Source organism: Desmodus rotundus, chromosome 4 (assembly GCF_022682495.2).
Source record: "Desmodus rotundus isolate HL8 chromosome 4, HLdesRot8A.1, whole genome shotgun sequence".
Taxonomy (NCBI): Eukaryota; Metazoa; Chordata; class Mammalia; order Chiroptera; family Phyllostomidae; genus Desmodus; species Desmodus rotundus.
The window spans coordinates 94,496,543-94,503,675 of record NC_071390.1 but is presented as its reverse complement, the minus strand read 5'-3'; the positions used below and the strand labels follow the sequence as shown (position 1 = coordinate 94,503,675).

At 38.9% G+C, this 7,133-nt stretch overlaps 1 long non-coding RNA gene across 1 annotated transcript; it reads left to right on the top strand.

The window, feature by feature from the left end:
- Positions 1-296: 296 nt before the first annotated feature.
- Positions 297-1,323, top strand: LOC139440853 (uncharacterized). The gene is made up of 2 exons (XR_011651129.1): positions 297-423; positions 576-1,323. It is a non-coding gene; the product is annotated as an uncharacterized lncRNA (long non-coding RNA).
- Positions 1,324-7,133: the final 5,810 nt, after the last annotated feature.

Sequence of the window (7,133 nt, the reverse complement as noted above, 5' to 3'; positions counted from 1 at the left end):
ATAAGCATAGTGCAATTAGCTGCCCTCAGAGGCTGCAGTAGGTGATCTGACAACTATTATTTCTCTCTCCAGAAAAATAAACCCACTTTGGTCCTGGAAGGTGGTCAAGATTGATATTAGTGTCAAAGCTGATTTCGACTTTTCTACCTCATAAATGTCTCCAGAAAGATGCAGAGGCACAGATGTGCTTTGGTGAGAGGCTCCTAGGGAGTTTTTACAGTACCCCAGGGAAGCATACGAGGAAGCCTATTATTTGCAAGTGTACCAGTCATTTCCTCCACTGCTGGTAACAACCTGCCTCTCCCGATAGGGTTCCTGTATCAAGTAGTCTGCTCCCTCTGTAGCTGTTGTGAGTCCCCAAATGAATTGCCAGCATTCTCTCCTAGATCTACCAGGAAAGTATGAATCGATGACACACTGCGGGTAAGTTAACGGGCTGCGTATTTTCTCAGACCAGTCGCTCAATCTGTGTAAGGTGGCTAAGCCCATCAACAAAAAGAGGTTCTATTTCACAGTAGGTTTTGTAGTAGAAATTTTTTCTTGTTAAATTTATTTTATCTTCTCTGTTTCTGCAGATAGAGATGTAGGTATCGATTAGTGGGCAGATGTGATTGATACATGAGACGGCTGTATCACAAACGGCAAGCTACCATGGTGCAGTACAGGGAGAAAGACCTTGCATACAGAGGCTGTCTCGTCTGATATCCTTGTTGCAGTAGAAACTGGGTTTTGAAAATGAAGCAAACCTTGTACGGAATGGATAAGGCACTTAGGATAAATTACATCTGGGTCTTCGGGAGTCATAAAATGTACAGTTGTTTCCTGGTGCCAGCTAACATAATCACTTTGCCCCTTGAAAGGCATGTAAAGATATGCTGACCCCTTATTCCACAGATTGTAAAAACTACATCCCAAAGGTTCCTTTTAATTGTTTTCATGGTTATCTCTGGCTATGAGCATCTGTGCCCACTAAAGTCTTTCAGCTGTGGGGACAATTTCTATACTATTGCAGTTGTCCTTCTATCACACTGTCAATGTTGGAGTAAAACAAAATTCTATTTCTTAGATTCCATAAGATGTAACCTACACATTTGTCATGTATATACATCTTTGCTGAAGGTGAAGATAGAAACTTCACCATGAGAAATGTGAACTGATTCCTCACTTGGCACTTCTGTTCCTACAATATTTCCCCCAGCCCACTTCAATGTTCTTCGGCTTCTCTCTCCTCTCCAGTTTCTCCTCTCCTTGCTTTACTCTTTCTAGCCTTTTCTCCACCCATAAATTCTCTATACATAGTATTTCAGTAATTAGTATGGTGAAGGAGGCCAAAAAATGAGAGGGCTGGACACTGAGATTTGAGACTGGGATGGATGGAGGCAAGTCCACACAATCTGCTTGTAGTCTGAAAATGTAGATTTTTAATGGTTAACCTGCAACTATTAATGTGAGAACTATAAAACTTGGGGTAAATTTCTTTTACGTTATAAACTATACAGGTATGATAAACTCAGAGAATATCACAAGCTCTTGGAGAAGAAAGTACAAAATTGTAACAATAAATATCAGTAAGATTTGAATTTGTAATCAGAACCTATGGCAACCAACTATTCTGATTTGCCTGGGATGCTTCTAGTTTTAACACTGAAACTCTTGTGTCCCGCTGAGGGCAAACCTTTTGTTTTGGAAAACCCAAGTGGTTGGTCAGTCTGGTTGTGATGCTGGCTTCTGCTTCTTATGCAACCAAGAGTCTCACTCATCTTTTCTTATTTGGAAACAAAGATATTTCTTATCTTCATTTATTAAACACACCTGCTGGAAATAAGATTAAATTTTGGCCTGAAGTATGACATCCACCTAGGATGAGCTGAATATTATTATCTTTCCTGAAAGAAAGAGGTGGAGTAGGTGGACTTCTAAATTTTCTCCTGATAGTTTCAGGTTTTCACTTGGGGCCATAGCACTGACAAGCAGCTGTGTTGGTGGCTTGCGTAAACCCTATAGTCATGAGGTTCTTGTATGTTAGAAGTCAAATGAAATAAAGAAATGAAAATCAAGTCTGTTCAGTGGTTGCAGGTAATAATGCACAGCTGCCCTCTTTGATGGGAATTGCTTTTGACAAATGGTATCTTCTTTGCTCAGCATCCGTTCCTCGTCCTCCACCTCACAGACATGGATTACAGATGGCCTACCCTCATGCTTCAGGGGGACTGATTCTGGGCTGCAATTTGTGTGGCAGGGCTTCCTATGGGGACAGTCTAAGGCCAGTTCCCAGCTGAGATCATATACTTTTAACTTCCTTCCTTCCCCATACCCTCCCCCACAAAAAATGGAGATTCATTTTTTATTTAATCTTCAGTGGCCCCAACAGTACCTGAGAAATACTAGGAACATAATAAATATTTTGTGAATGAACACGTGAGGGATTTCTGATGAGAACTGTAATTGGTACAAGACTTCTGGAAAGAGGTTTGGCAGTATGCACCAAAAGCATTACACATTTTTCTTATCTTCTACTATTTCTACAGGTTAAGGAAATCACCTATAAAAATAGTCAAAATGTTGAACAAAGATTTATACAGAAGGACATATAACTGTCAGTTTTACTATTCTATATACAAAGAGGATAAAAATCAAGGAATAGTGAAATAAATTATAACACCTCCTTTCATTAGATGGAATACTATTTAGTTGTTAAAAACCATGATATGGAGAAAACATTGGTGGAAATATAAACTGATACAGTGATTCTGAAGAAAAAAATATTTCCTGTGTAGTTAAATAAAATATTTATATAACCTATTTCCGAGCAAATTAACTCCTGTAAATATCACAAATCCCCAAGGGACATGTGAGAAAATACAGATTGGGGGTAACACAGGGTCTCCTATAAGGAGATGCTCATGAAATGAACAACACTTCTGCAAATTATGCACTAATAGCAACAGGGCTTAAGACAGAAGTAGGATGAAGTAGTCCAATGCTTTTCAATTTTATAAAAAAATCTCTAACATAGATAATAATAATCCTAATTAAAAATACTAGCACCACTTTAAAAAGATGTTAAATTTCTAACTTATACATTTTTAACTGCTATTGTAAAATGTAGATGCATACCTCGAAATAAGAAGAATATTGCCTGGTGTCCAGAGGTGCGAAGAAGGGGAGAAGGTGAGTTAAAGACAGAAAGGCAGAGAGGCATCTTCACAAGTGGAAGATGGAGAAACAATGTCAGGTTTTCAAAAAATGTAATGGCGCCAGAGAAAGATTCTTCATAACTCCCAATCTTGGGCTACAGTTTCACCCAATAGAAGGCAGGCCATCAGCATTTATCACCCCACGCCCCCTCAACCTCATGCTATAGAAGCTTTATTCCAGGTAGGCACATCGGAGAGGACTGGGTTTCCCCTTTCCCACCTAGCTCCCACTCTTAGCGTGAACTTCCAACCTCAGCTTTGGCAGCCTGTGCGCACTCACACTCAGATCGCCCTTGCTCCAGATTACTGATGGTGTGGAGGTTCCACCACAAGAGGGACGAACAGAGAAGGCCACGGTTTACCACCGCCCTCCCCCACAGTGTCCTCATTAGAGTAAAGGGTATTACTTTCGGCAAAGTGGGTCCTTGCTCGCAGGATCGGTGCAGTGGTACATAGATGCCTTTCCCAGGAGAAAGGCATGCCGTAAGGACCGAAAGCTCTGCAGCTCTGCTTGAAGAAACTGGTTATATTTGGAAGAGAAAATGGAGAATATCTTGTTGACATTGCTGAAAATAATGGAGATTTTGGCAGAGAGCAATTAAGAGGAAGCCGGTAACTTCATGACACAAGCAAAATGGCAGAACTGCCAGACATTTAATAAAAGAACCAGGGAAAGAGACAGCTAGAAAAGGGTCCCCCTGCTGTCACAGTCACATCTGGGGCTCGGGAAGGCTATGCACTTGCACTAGGGAGCACCCGCTCAAGGGCATTCAGAGCAGGGTGCGAGACAGACCTGAATACATACCCCAGGCTGTACACAGACCCATTAACAAAGGGTAGAAGCCTCACTAGAATAAGGGATTTAAACAGAACCTCTGACTATACATTAACTGAACAATTAACTACTTGAACCCAGGAGCAACTCCTAGGAAGCCAGATTTAAAAGTAAAATTACTTTCATCCCTGGCAGTTTCAGACTGTGTGCATGCCCAAGGCTGCATCCTCTCAGGATGGATTAAAGAGAGAACATCCGATCTAGTCCTTGACTAAATCTTGGGTAAAAACCATAAAAATCCTTGAATTATAATAGCAGCCTCCAAGCCACACACATATTCAATGGTAGAGGGTAAAAATGTAACTGATTAAGAGGGCTTAAGCACAACTTTTGATCAAAAAGTGGCTTAAGCCAATGCAGGATGATCCCTGTGTAGCCAAGCGGAAAAATATGAACAGGGCATTAGAAGCTGCAGGCAAAATAGACTCCTCAGAATTAGTTTAGCCAAGTCACTAAACAAATAAACAAACTATCAAGCAAACAGTAATAGTGATTAAGTTCAGAGTAATCAGTACCTAGATTTGCTACAATATATTTTCTAAAATGTAGTTTTCAACAAAAATATTGTGAAATATGCAAAAGAACCTCAGGAAAGTAAGACTCATATACAAGAAAAAACATTCAAAATGGTCTTTAAGGGGTCTGCGTAGTCATCTCAGCAGATAAAGACTTTTAAAAAGCTGTGGTAATTACGTTCAAAGAAACAGAAAACTATCCTTAAAGTATTAAAGGAAGTTATGATGATGATGTTTCACCAAATAGAAAATAGCAATAAGAAGATAGTTCTTAAAAAGAACCAAATGGACTTTCTGATGTTGAGAAGTATAATAACTAGTACAAGTTCTCTACGATAGATGTGAACTGACAGGTAAAAGATTCAGCAATCTTAAAGACAGGTTAATGGAGATTATACAGTTTGAAACACATAGAAAAAGGAGGATGAAGGAAAATAAAAACAAATTTAGAGACATGCGGGGCACTATTAAGTGCACCAACATACGTGTAAATGGAATGGAAAATATTTTTTTAATAATGGGAAAACCTTACTAAATTCAATGGTAAACACTAATCTATACATCCAAGAAGTGTATGTTGAGTGTATAGATGTTCATGTATATATCTGTACACTCAACAATTTTCATAGAATAAATTGAAAGAGATCCATAGTCAGAAGCACACTGTAAAAATGTTGAAAGCCAAAATAAAGAGAAAATATTGAAAATGGTTGAGATAAAAATGACTCAGACATTCAAGGAAACCCTGATAACATGCATAGCCGACTGTTCATCAGAAACGGTGGAAGCCAGATCGCAGCGGGTTGACATACATATTCCAAGTGCTAAAAGTGAAACTGTCAACCAAGAATCTTTTATTCAACAAAACTCTCTTTCAAAATAGAGGCAAAGTATACATTCTCAGATAAATGAAAACCAAGAGAATTTGTTGCTAACGAACCTAACTAGGGAGGAAAGAAGGGGAAGGCCCTAGTTAAAAAACAACTATAAATGACCCATGGGCATGGACAACAGGGTTGGGATTGACTGTGGGAGCAGGGCAGTGGGCAGGACAAGAGAGAACAATGGAGGGAAATTGGGACAACTGTAATAGAACAACAATTTTTAAAAATTAATTAAAAAAAGAAGTATTAAAGGAAATGCTTCTGCAGAAAGCTAGTAACACTAGACACAAATTCAAGTCTGTATGGAAAAATGAAGAGAACCCATAAATGTCATTATGTGAGCAAATACAACAGACAACATAATTGCATATTTCACTCTATTTTTTGCTCTTCCTTGAGAAGGGTTAATTGCAATGAGAATGCCTTCTTGCTATAAACAACTATAATAATCAATAAAATTAATGAAACATGAGTTGTAGACATTGGGTAATAAGCAGTCCAGATGGCGATCGAAAAGAGAGGAGAAACAAGATAGGTGAGTCCTATGATGCACAAGCTGACTCCTGGAGGCAGCACCTGGCCCAAGAGCAAGAAGGAAGATTTGAGAGAGAGCCCAGTGGTCTCACTAAATGTAAGAGACAGAGAACAAAATTTGGGGAAAGCAACATGGATGGAATTTATGGAGCAGATTACCAAAGAGGAAGAAGCTGCTTACGTAGACTGTTCCCAGTATCTGCAGAGGGATTCATTGAACTTTTATGCTTTTCTGAATATGTGTGGGGTACAGTTATCCAAGACCTGGGGGAAAATATACCCAAATGGAATAGAACAATTTTCTGAGTTTATAGCAGTAGTAGTTTGTATTACCACCAGCAAGAGTAGACAGACTGATGCGGACACTGGCCCACAGTGTCCGTGGTATTATGGATGAGACGAGGCAAATTCACACAGACTACAGAAATCCTGTGGAGGAAAAGGGATGACATGGCCACTCTCTCAGTGAAAGAGAGGGCTGGCCCCCTCCCTTGCCTGGACAGGCTTTTATTGCTTTTTTTCTGGGCACATTACATTCAGGATGGCCCTCATTTACCATGCACAGGTTCACTTTTGGTGGCTACTTTTATAGAAAACAAAGGAGAGGATGTTGTTAATTACATCAAAAAAGAAGGATATTTGCAAATGTAAAGGGAAAAGTGGTTGAACTGGTTGCACTTGTCCTTGGGAGGTTTAACATAGATTTTAGGAAGTTACTTTAAAGATATGCAGTAAACTTTTGCTGCCTCAATTCAGAGTGATATAAAAATCCAAAATAAACCTTACAGAGTAAAAATATAGTATCTGAAATTGAACAAAATAAATCAGTGAAATCCCAAAATAAAATACAAAGAGAAAAAGACTAAAAATTAATTCCCAAAGCCTTTATGAACTATGATATCCAAAATCAGAAAGAAACAGAAGTCTGTATGGTTCCATTTAATGAAATTCTAAACAAAGCGAGTCTACAGTGATAGAAAGCAGAGTAGTGGGAGAGTGGGCCTGAGGAAGGAAGGCAGAGAGAATGGAATGAAAACATCTACTAAGGGACTTTTTTTGGTTGATGAAAATGTTGTCAATCATGATTGCTGTGTATTTCTCAAACTTTCCACTTAAAATGGGTGGATTTTATTGGATATATTATACTTCAATAAAATTTATTTAAAAG